General features: G+C 45.1%; 1 protein-coding gene and 1 pseudogene across 1 annotated transcript in view; one reads left to right on the top strand and one right to left on the bottom strand.

The window, feature by feature from the left end:
• Window positions 1–12,570, top strand: part of LOC119507776 — a 387,511-nt gene that overhangs the window by 118,415 nt on the left and 256,526 nt on the right. The window lies entirely within an intron of this gene.
• Window positions 1,593–7,804, bottom strand: LOC119508032 (annotated as a pseudogene).

Raw genomic sequence — 12,570 nt, forward strand, 5'->3', positions numbered from 1 at the left:
TTTGAAGAAGCCAGGACAGTCATTTAGCAGATTACTCAATTTATTCATTCAACAATTAGCAGTAGTTGAATACCTGCTGTGTGCCTGGCACTCTGCTGGGTGCTGGGAAACATCAGCAATCAAGGTAGATGTGGTGTTTGCCCTCTAAGCACAGTCTAGTGGGAGAGCCTGATGCTAAGTAAGCATATTATAGACAACTGAAAAATACCATGAGGGTCTGAAGGGAATATTGATTGGGCATGCATCTCCTCTAAAATAAATAAAATAGGGTCCTGAGATAAAGGCATAATAGAGTGGGGGCTGTAATTAAGCGAGTCCTCTCCCTGAAGAGGTGATATTTAGGTTGAGACCCAAAGGATGAGAAAGTGCCAGTAGGCAGAGGTAATGGTGGTGGTGCAGAGTGGCGGTGTCAGCATTCCAGGCAGAGGGAACAGCATTGCGAAGGCCTGGCGGCAGGGAAGTGTTTGGCCTGCTTGAGGAACTGAGAGAAGGTCAGTTTGACTGCAGAATGGTGAGCAGCATGAGGGAGGTGTGAGATGAGGTGATGCTGTAACAGGGGCTGGTCATAGTGTGGCTTTCCATCTAATTTTAGGTGTAGTGGGAAGCCCCTGGGAAGTTGATAACAGGGACACATTATCAACCGAGGCATACTTTTAAAAGTTCAACAGCTGCTGATAAAAGCACCTTTGAGAGTGGTTGCCAGGTTGGAGTGAGATCTCTTCCACATGTTAAAGAGGACATTATAAATCTGAGGTATTATTTGCAAGAACTTAGAATTATCACAGAAGGTGATTTAAAAATCCTTATATGGTACCATATTTGAAATAATATCAGAGTAATTTCTGAGACACAGACTTGGTCTTCCTGAGAGGTTTGTAGGGGCATTTCTTGTTCTTGCTGTCTTTCATCTTCTCTTTGGTTTGTCCCCTTTGACTGGAGCTGACTTCATCAACCCCAGGAACAACACAGTGGTCCTATTGCGTCCCAGGCAGCTTCTAGTTTGGTCATGGGCTAGCATCTCTGGGAACCCTGCCACCCCTGGCTGTGGAGGCCTGCCTCCCTTCTGCTCTCTCCAGTACCCCTCCTGCAGAGCCCACCCACCAAAGGTGAGTTCCACCTACTCTGGAACTAAACCAAAACCTAGGAGAAAAGAGAACAGCAGCAGAGAGAGGCATCCACCTGTCCCTGGGTAGGTCCCTGTGCAGCTGGGGGCATGCTGTCAGCCATGCCTGCACTCCTTGGCCTCCTGCCTGAGTTCGGCCCAGCAGACGCTGGGGAGGAGGTCTTCCAGGTGTGTTAGCAGCAGCAAGGACAGTGGCAGCCAGGTCCAAGCTTCAGAATCAGAGACAAAGAGGAAGGAATACAGGTTCACCAAAGATTGTCTGCAGGGTTTAGCAGCACTGAAATTAGAGTTAGCTTTATCTGTCTGCTCCAGCTTTATGCTGGTCATTGTGTATTTAATTCACAGACTTGTCCTGGTTCCTCTGCTTGTGTGTCCTTCACAACATCTGTCCTCAGGATCATTTTTTCTTTTCTTTTCTTTTTCTTTGTATTGTATTTATTTATTTTTTAATAACCGAAACAAGAAATATCTAAAACTGCAGCTTCTGGAAGAACCAGTTGTTTTTTCCCATCTTGTGCTTTTCCTTGAACCTGACCTTGGCCTTGTGCTGGGCCTTGTGTTTTAAGAGCAGGGCCTCTGAAGATCTCCTTGTTAATGACAACTTTGTCCAAGGGTATAGTCACCGAGTACCTTGTGGGCGTGAGGTGATTGTACTTATAAACTTTCACAGAGGACTTGACCTTTGACCTCTTGGTGATTTTCTTCTTGCCCATGGCAGCTGTCATTTTGCAGTAGATTCCAACCACCAGAGCATGACTGTAGGGACAGTCTGAGGTGCCTCCCCCATAGTCCTTCACCATGATGGCTTTGCATCCAGAATAGCATCTGACCAGGACCAATACCACCTTGAATTTCATGAAATTGCCCGTTTCTACAGCAACCGTTGGGTCCTACAGCAGAAAACCATGGCTCTTCTCGTATACTCATTCAGCCAGTATGTACTGAGTGCTTCCTATTTGCTGAGAACTGTGCTGGGAGCTGGGGAGAGGTCAACGAAGAGGTACCCAATGGAGGACCTGGGAATTGTTAGAAGAGCTTTACTGCAGCACCACAGGCAGAGAGATGCTTATCAGATGCCACCCTGGCCATCCATGCCCTGCTACCAGAGCCCTCTCTCAGGTCCTTATACATGCTATGCTCTCCTCTTTAGGTTCTTGGCACCTGCCAGTCCCTCTGTTAGAAGGCTTTTCCTGTCCCACCCCCTTCAACTAGCAAACCGGTACTCGGGGAAGCCTTTCCTGACCACCCTGACTAAGCCTGATAACTACGACATATGTGCATAGGACTATGTCTTTCCTTCAAAGTAGGCAACTCAGTTTTGAATAATATGTGTGTGTATATGTGTGATTATTTGATTACTATTTGTTTCCCCTACTCAGCTGTAACCTCTCAAGGGGTGGGGACACAGCTGTTTGCTCATTATGTATCCTCAGTGTACCCCATGCTTAACCCTTTAGAGGTTGCCTTCCCCAGAGAACTCCTGGTTATGGATTGAAGCTTGGGAAGCATGTGCCTGGTGGCTGGCTTCTGTGAAGGCTGGAAGGCTCCTTCCCCAGTGGACTTGTCTGTTACTGACACATCCTCCATGGACTTAAGGGAATCCAGTAAGAATGAGCTGAAACTGCTGAGCCTTAGTGTCTGGAGATCACTGGGTGTTTCCCATCCTCCTAAATAACAAGGACACAGGCCACCTGAAATAACAGCCATCCCTTTACCTTCCCTGCAAGTTACAAGGCACCTCCCTCTTCATTTCACTGTTCTCTCTTTCTCTCTTGACTCTTTATTTCTTGGCTTCCATGCTCCATGTTGGGATTTTCTGGAGAAGAGCAAGAGGTGTGTTTTCATTTTTCTGTCCTATGCCAAGCCTCGGCAAGGGTGGGAACTTCTGTAATCAGACGGTTTTTTCCTCCTTGACTCTCTTGCCTGCTGGGACCATTAGGACCCTCCTCTGAAAGAATGTCCCATTTCATTGAAGATCCGAGCCAGCCTTGGCATGAGCCCTCGTTTCATTTGGATCATATTTCTTCCCAAATGGTGCTGGGCAGAGATGCTTCTGTGTCCCCAAGTTCCTGGGATGTTCTGCTGAATAGTCTTTTAAATTATACTTAGAATGTGTGTGGTAGCAGGTGAATAATTCAGGAACTGGAGGAAGGGACTGTTCCTGGGTGCTCCCAAGCTGGGTTCTAAGCATTACTGTCTAACTAGACCTTCTTCTTTACCCAGTCAGGGGTTAGATACTCAAAGCTTACAAAGATGAGGAAGGTGGAGCTACTCTTTAGTTGATGACTCTACTCTCTAGCCCTGGTCCCCACCACTCCTTGTTTCCCCAACAAGAAAATGCCTGCTGGTTTTAATGGAACAGACTTCCTGGGTGGTCGTACATTTTAGCTTCTGTTTTGGTTCTTAGATGTTTGGGGTGGGGTCTGCGGTGAACTGGAAAGCTTGTGCCTAAGAGGGCAGCTGCTTCTCAGCTCAAGATAATTGATGCCACGTGAAAATGTGAACCCAATGTCACTGAATAATCTGGTTTTTCAAGAAAAGCCACATATCTGTTTTTGTATGTAAAATCTAATTTTTAAATATTGACAACAAATCCATGCTTCAAAAAAATTCTGCATGGGTCAAACAAAACTTACCTTTGCGTTATATTTTGCCTATGAGTTGTCATTTAGCAGCCCCTGGGCCAGTGCAGGGTGGGCCTTCCTAAAGGCAGAACACAAGCAAATGGGAGCAAACGAGAGAGGAATTTGAGCCCAGAGAAGAGCTGTAGGGAAGCAGCATGGGTTGAAGGAAGAAGACGGGCTTTGGTCCAGAGAAACCTGGACTTGGACCCTAGATCTCCCATGCACAAGTATGTGAACGGCCAGGTGTCTCCCCCTCACTGAGCCTCAGCTTCCCAATATGTAGGATGGAAAGATTGACATTCATTTCATGGAGCATATCAAGGTGGCCAGCGCTGGGCTCAGTAGCTGTGGCACAAGCAGGCGTTACTTTCAGCATGCTCAAAATCAAACCCCGTCTTCCTCTTGGCTGTCAAATGGCCTCATCTCCCAGTTCCCAAGCGTGACTCTACGCTCCCTTGGCCTCTAGGCATCCCTGGGGTCCTAACCCAGCTGTCTGCTGTCCCTCTTGAATTCTTGCCTCCTCTTTATTTCTCTTGCCACCCCCCCCCCCCCAAGATACGCATTACCTTACAACCTGAATTATGTTCATTGTTTCCAACCTGGCTTCTTCCCAAACCATCTGACAGTGCATCTCCAGACCCACCTTCCTGAAGTGCATCTCTGCTTGTGGATATGTTTGGATCCCCCAAAACTATTGGTTAAAAGTTTTCTTACCTGGCCTTGTGAACTCCCCACAACCTGTCTTCCCATCACCTTTTCCATCTCTCCCCTGACAACCTCTCCAGACTCACTCTTACCACCCTCTGCCTCTCTCACCTCCCCCAGGGTGCCCCAGTCTCTCAGATTTTCTTTTAATTCCTCAAATTTGTCACATTGTTTCCAGGGTCTTTGCAGCTGTTGCTCCAGATTCTTTGTATGTAGATCACTCTTCTCTTCCCCCAGCCGACCCACATTCCTCCATTGGGTGTCACCTTAGATTTTTCTGCCTCAAATAAGCTTTCTCTGATCTCTTCTCTTATCTGCTTTTATCACGCCTCCATAGCTCGTATCCCAATAGTAATAGCATTATTTGTATAGACTTGTCCATCTCTGTCTTTCCTATTAGACTGACGCTCTGGGAAGATGGTTTTGTTCTGGATTATTTGCTGATCTGTCATGTGCTTATTGAATGGATGTGGACACTCCTTCCCCATCTCTTCATACACCTACTGCTCAGAGAAATTGAATCACTCACTATTCCCTGCACATATCTGAGAGTCCCTATGTGCATGTACTCTGGTGGTGTCTGCTTAGGTTTAAATCCTCCCTCTATACCTTCCTGGTGGTCCCACATTGGACAGGTCACTTTCTCTCTCTGGGTCTTAATTTCTTCACCTCTAAAATGGGGCTGATAATAGTACCTACCTCATAGAATCCCTGTCCTACCATGTGCTGGCTGTGTAAGCTTGAGCAACTTCACCTCCCTGAGCTTGGTTTTCCCCAGCAGTAAAATGGGGATGGTGATAACAATGGCATTGTCCCCACTGAGGGAATGCACAGGAAGTGCTCAGCTGATGCCTGGTGCAGAGCACGTGCTCATAGAATGACTGTGGCTTTTTTGATGGTTATTAGCCTAGTGATAGGGGCATGGCACAAATCAGAGAGACCAGTGCTTCTGGTAATGTTGTAGGGCTGTCTGTGGGGATGTGGGTTAGAGCCTCCTAGGGTCTGTCCTGTGCTTCCTTTACATGGTTTAGTGGAGAGGGGGAAGAGACTGATTACATCGAAAACCCTCCAATCTAGTGCTTCTCTTTTTAGGTGGCTCAAGCATTTATTCCCTTGGTCTGTTTTCTGTCTTGAAAGTAAGGATTTAGTGAGATAACCTATTTTGTGTGGCTACCACAGCCTTGAGTCATAAATTGCTTCCTCAGGGAGGCCTTCCCTGATGGCCCCATCTGAGGCTACTCTCTCTCATTACCACTTTATTTCTTTCATAGAAATGTTCCTAATTTATGACATCATGGGCTGCCTTCCCTCCTAGAGAATAAGTTCCACGAGGGCAGAGACTTTGTGTTATTCACTGCTGAAAGGAAGGAAAGAAAAGAAAAGCCTCTAGAGATGCTTGAATATTCTTAATGAGTCTAGGATTTAACCTGGTGTCAACCCTGGTTTGGGGATGGGAAACTATACGAAACAGAGAAAGAGCTCTGTCAGTACCTGAGCAGTTTGACTAGATGATTGGTCATTAATTTCACACAGCGCTTTCCTTCTGGGTGTGGCCTGCTGCTCTCCAAGGAGGCCTCCAACCTCCTTATCCTGTTCCAGCCGAGGATATTTTTCTCCTTGGGCTGCTCATGTCCTCTCAGAGCCTGCTGGCCCACCTGTATTTGGTCATCTCTGGATGACCTGTACCATAGGGTGGGAATGGAACAGGTAGTTGAAATAGAAGCGGCTAACATTCATCTGTGGAACTTTTTCTAGTGCACGGTGCTTTGCATATATTATCTAATTGAATTCTCTCAGTAACATGATGAGGTAAATACTATTATTGTCTCTAGTTTCTGGAAGAGGAAACTGAGGCGTTAAGGGTATAAGTTATTGGCTTAAAATAATAAAATTTATGAACAGCAGGGCCAAGGTTTGAACCATGTCATCTGTTTAAAAACTACTACTTAACTGCTGTGCTGCTGAACTGCTAAATATTTCAGATCATTGAGTTTTGTCTTTGGGACATGTTGTGGGCAGGGAGAAAGAGAGGCAGAAGGGGAAGGAAATGTTGCAGATTTATCTTCCTAATTTTACTTGGCTTGGGCTAATATTAAAATTATTTTGAGCACTCCACTGACAGAGGCGGAAGAGAGAACCCAATTTGATATTAAATATTTGCAATGGAAAATTCACAAAGTCTTTTTGAATGGAAGATATTTCCGTGTAATTCCCGTGGGACTAATTTAGCCAGTTGTTCCCTTCTGCAGCATGTTTCCTGTGGTTGCTTCACTGTTCTCAGAAATGAACATTCCTGACTTTGAAGTCCTGGGGTTACGTCAGGCTACATGCTGAACTGTGCCTTGGTTTCCCTGGCAATGAATGAATAAAGGGTAGAGGGTTGTGAATTGCACTTAATTGCTTGAGTTATGATGCTGTGATTTATGACAATTACATTAAGCCAGGCGCCTGCAGCCAGGGGAGTGGGATATCTTGCAGTCATAATGGTCATGGTAGCTGATGCTGAGTGAGCATTTGCTGTGTGCCACACAGGGCACTAAACACTTTACATGCCCTAACTCTTTTAATCCTAACAATGACCCTGTAGTGAAGGTCCTAGTTACCTCATTTTATAGACTAGGAAACTGGGGATCAGAGAGGTTGAGTTATGGGGGGTCAGAGAGGTTGCTGAGTTGGCAAGTGGCAGAGCTGGGAATCAAACAAGTGGCTTTGTTTGCTGCAAACTCCCATCCCCTACACTGCTCTGCTCTGTGCCAGAATGACCTTCAGAACTTAGCTGGTCAGTGGTGGAGCTGGCGTTTGCTTCCAGGCCCCTGCCATGGTGGGCCATGATTCCTGCACAGAGGGAGCACCTTCTCATTCTGCTTGGTGGCACTATAACCTGCTGTATTTCCACAGGTGATCTTGGTCTGGCAGACACCCAAGGCTGGGAAGGAATGAGAGTAGCTCCTAACTTTAAGTTTGGAAGCACAGGCTGTGAACCCTTCAGATGAGAAGTGGCACCATGGGTTTCTTCACTACGAGTATGCATTTTGTGTTATTGGTCTCTCTGCTGATGTCTGGTTTCCAACTAGGTAACACCTGGGTCGTGAACCCCAGGAGCACAGGGACTTTGTGAATTGTGCTCACTGCTGCACTCCCAGTGCTCAGAACAGCTCCTGGCAGGTCATGGGGTTCAGGGCGCCTTTGTTGACTGTCTCCTCCTAGCCGGTCCCCTGTTGACTGGCTCCATTCTGTCTTCTCTGGAGCCAGGCCTTCTCACATGCTGTTCCCTCTGCATAAAATGCCGTTCCTCTACTCTTTGTCTGCCTAGCTTCCTCGCCCCTTTTAGGCAGGCCTTCCCTGGTCTCATGTTGCCTGTCCCCCATGTCCAAATTGTGTGTCTGTATTAAATGCTCTTATAACACTGTACTTTTCCTCCAGGGCATGTGTCCCAATTTATACTTACACGTGTACCAGTGGACCTGTTTGTATAACATCCGACCTCTCACTGAACTATTAGCTCCAGGAGGTCAGGGCCCCTGTTGCTCACTCCTGGTGCTTAGAAGACACTCACTAAGTATTTGTGAAGGAATGAGTGATTCCCTCCCTCACTTCTGATACCAGAATCCTTGGGAGTGATAGAGGCTGATGGGCTTCATATTAACAGTATTAGCCATCAGTTGAAGACTTCTCTCCCCAGCCTGATTTGCCACCACTTCTTTAGCATTAACCAGACTCACCACATCATGAAAGGGAGTGATTTATTTTCCCTTTGAATCTAAAGAAAACTCTGGTTCATAGGAGGCTTTTACCTTAGTTACCTGGGCCCAGGGCAGAGGATGCTGCTTGGATGGCCACTGGCTGTTTGTTTCCTTAGTAAAGTAACTTGTGATTCTTGAGGGTCATATACAAAAAGTCTTAGTTTTCACCCATTTACTCAGTGAGCAAGGTGAGAAAGGTGTGTCTGCTGCCGGCCTGCTTTCCTACTTTGCACTCTCTCTTTTGTTCCTTTATCCCCCCTCATTGTATCTTGTTAGCTTTGAAATGAATGAATCTTTCACTAGAAAGGGGGAAGCTGGAAAAATCAAAACCGGTAATACTTTTCATCAAGTTAGGAGCTGGGTTAGTGCAGGAGTCTGAGAGTGAGCAGAGAGCTCTGGTGTCTGAGGTCAGGGCAGGAGGGATACACCTTTTGCAGGCTGTGAACTGTCACTGGGCTCAGTACCCATGGCCACGCTGAAGGATAAGACATGGAGGCAAGACCAGAAATCCTGCTCAGGTCCCTATCGTCTTGTCCTTTCCTTCTTTCCTTCTAATTGACAAACGCAGCTCAAGCCCTTCCTCACTCGGCCTTTCCTCTTCAGTATTGACTTTCAGTTCTCCCAGCCTGACATCCTGTGGACGCTGCAGTTCAGACAAATAGCAAGATCATCAAAGAGAGGAGCATGAATGAAAAACTGCTTTATGACATGCCTTCAAAGTGTCTTTTTAGAAGTTCAAAGGATGTGGAGAGGAGGCAGGGGAATCAAAGATGGGGGGAGAGCCATGAACTCTCCAAGGAATTACTGGGTTTTTTGTTGTATATTTTCTATGATGCTTGTGATGTAACAATCAAAAGTAATCCAGCCCTCCAGGGTTCTCTGTGTGTAGAACTGAAGTAAAGGAGGAAATAACCCACCTTGTTGGTGGAGGGCTTTACCCTGGCTTTCTAAGTCACCCCTTTTATATCTGCATTTCCTGTTTTGATCTCGATCGAATATTTTGATCTGGGAAGACTGTGTCCAGAGATGGAGATTGAATGCTGCTTATGTGGTTCGATGGAGATGAATAATTTAGTCTGAGCAGAAATTCCCCATTACCTCTCCCATTTAAAGACAAGCCAGAGTCCAGCTGTAGCAGTGGATATGCAGGACTTAGAAGGTCACAAGATCCCAGAGACTTCTGTTCAGACATAGGAGAATGGAGATTCTGCTCGAGGCTGGAGCTGGCCCTAATTGATATGCTGTGGGGATGCCATTGATATTTTCATGCAGAAATGCCTTATGACCAATCCACCCAGAATGTTTTGGCGTCTAACGTAGTGCCTAGTACAAAGAGGATGCGTGAATGAAATGAATGAATGAACAAATAAAGAGCTTTGATTTTGTAACCTTAGAGTAGATTTTTTTTGTGGGACTGTTTCTTATTCTCCATGAGCCACTTGGGCCCAGAATACAAAGACAGTCTTGAGGATGAAATTTGAATTATTATATTAGTCAAGTCTGCAGGGGATTTCAACAGCAAGGGGCAGATAACCCAACTCAAACTGGATTGCAGTAGAAGGAATTGTTGAACAGTATTGTTGAAAACTCCAGGAGTATATTTGACATCTGGTGTGACTGGTTCCAGGGGCTCCAAAAACAGCCTCAGAAGGCTCTGACTCTCTCCATCTCTCAGCTCTCCTTTGCGGTGGGTTGGTTCTGTTTGCAGGCATACTCTCCCCCAGGGGTGCTGAGGCAAAGGAAATAATGTTTGTTGGTTAAGAACAGTCTCTGGAGCCAGAAACTTTTTTGATTCAAAGCTCCAGTCCATCACTTACTGGTTGTACAACCTAAGACAAGTTACTTAATATTTTTGTGCCTCAGTTTCCTTGTCTTTAAATCAGAAATAATGATGATGATAATGATGGTGATAGCCTTTGCTAAAATTTATTGAGCACTTAATGTGCTCTTGGTGCTTTACATATCTAGACTCAACAACCTGTGAGGTAGGAACTATTATTAGCCCCATTTTATAGATGAGAAACTGAGGCAAAGAAAATTCAAATAATTTTGCCTGTAACACTGCTAGTAAATAATGAAGCCAGAATTCAAACCCAGACAGTCTGGTTCTGGAGTCTGCACCACTGATGCCCAAACTATGCCCCTCGGATAATAGAATTTACAACTTGTAGGGTTGCTGTGGGAATTGAATGAGATAATATATGTAAAGACATGGTAGTTCTTGACATAAGGTTCATTTCATTTCTTCTTAAAAAAAAAAAAAAAAGGCTGCCAGTAGCTTTTGGCCTATATTCTCTCATCTCAGTAACCTCAGCAGAGAAGAGTTCCACAAACCCCTCAGACCTGGATCTTGTAGACTGTGATTGGGCCACATATCCATTGTTGAACCAGTCATTATGGTCAAGAGCTTTTGATATTCTGAGTAGCCAGGCTGGTTCGTAGGCCCACCCTGGAGCTGGTGGTAGAGTTGGAACCAACTGAACCACATGGACTGAGCGACAGAGGATTGTTTCTTCAAAGAAAACAAGTGCAGTTACTAGAAGCAGGTAGAGAATCGAGAGAAGCCCCACAGAGGCTGTCTGGATTTCTTTGGGAGGAGAGGAGGCATGGAGGCTGGTGAACTAAAAGAGAAGGTGATCAGAGAGACCCTGCAATCCTCCAGCATAGAACAGTGAGGGAAGGGGGCTGAATGGAAAGGAATGCCATCTTTAAGGCTCAACTCAATTTATCACTCAGGATGGCACTCAGAGATTTTGTCAAGAAGTCAATTGCTAGTTCATCCAAAGCTGCAGAATTGTAAATAGGACATAATTACCCAAATGGCATTTGGACTGGCCCTGAAGCCATCTTGTGAGAAGTGCTGGACAAGCACTCACGACCACTAATGATGCCCTTTAAGGCCCTGGTGATGTGCAGAGATGGCGCCACCAACCTCCAAGTCCCCATTCCCGTGTCCGGGGTGAGTCAGGCAGTGTTGAGGGAGGGCCCCTGCCTGATTCACCAGTCCCACTTCCTCCACTTCATGGTGGTCCCCACCCACACAGCCACCGCACCCAGGTTAGCACTGACCAGTGGACCAAAATTAGCTTCTAGGCTAAATGGGAATCTTTGTCCAAAGTCCTGTGGGTGTTAGATGCATCCATCACAAAGGAACCCAGAGACAACCAGGGCCAGAGGTGCAGCTATCAGTTCTCCAGTTTCCACCCAAGTCCCTACTGCCTTCCACTTACTGGGTTATTTACTGTTAGAGTGGGCATAAGGAGATCTTTCTCTCAGCAGCCAAGTATAAGCAGCTCACTCCTGTCAACCATCTCAGCGTTAGGTTGAAAATGTGAGTATGTGATGGGTACTATTGTTTTATAAATGACTTGATGATATAAGCTCAGCTACTTTTTCACAACTGTGTGTATATATGTTCAGGTGTCTAGTCATATCTGAATATTATTTCCCATGCTGGTTATTCCAAAGACTTCCCCATCTCCTGCCATTCCTTACCTTATCCTCTCCCTTGCGTTGATGACCTTGCCTAATAATTAATCAAAAAATGAGTCCATCAGCATCACAACTTTCTCTCTCTCAGTTCTTCACTGAGGTCCCAGCACCATATCTTCTGCAAACACTGGGTACTTAATCCACAGTATTGCCTTCTTTTTCTCCTCTGTATTATCAGTCTGTCTATTCTGACTCATTCCTTTAAGCCTATAATAAAATGACCGATACTAAAAATAATCACCTTCCCTCAACTCTTTGCTGTCCCTCTCATGATCTCTTTCTTGTCACCAAACATGTTGAAAGAAGTGTTTGTTAGTCCCATTTCTCAATTCCCATTACAGTCTGGTTTCTGCTTCTACCACATCACTGAAACTGCTCTTCCGTGCTCATTAACCACTCACTCTGAGGTCTCCAAATGTTTTAAATGATTCATCTCTATCAGTGAAAAAAAATTGCCTCAATATGTGAATATTTACTTATAAATTATATAGATATTAATTTTAATGCACAGATATATTATTATACTATAAAATATACACCAAAATAGATATTTTTAAAGATGTAAATATAGACACTTGAATAGTTTCCGTAGTGGAGAGTCTCTGCCCTTCTCTTTGGTCTAATTACTTTTTCCGGTATACTTTATTTTTGTCAGCTTTATATTGAGATAAAAGTTACATACAATAAAAATAATCAATTTCAAGTGTATAATTTGAGATTCAACAAATGTATAGTCTTGTTACTACCACTCCAATTATAATACAGGGTATTTACATCACCCCAAAAAGATCCCTCTTTCCTCTTTGCAGTTAATCCCTTACCCCTGCCTCTGCAACTGCTGATCTGCTTTTTATCACTGTGATTTTGCCTTTTTTAGAATTTC

This window comes from Choloepus didactylus, chromosome 13 (assembly GCF_015220235.1).
Source record: "Choloepus didactylus isolate mChoDid1 chromosome 13, mChoDid1.pri, whole genome shotgun sequence".
NCBI lineage: Eukaryota > Metazoa > Chordata > Mammalia > Pilosa > Megalonychidae > Choloepus > Choloepus didactylus.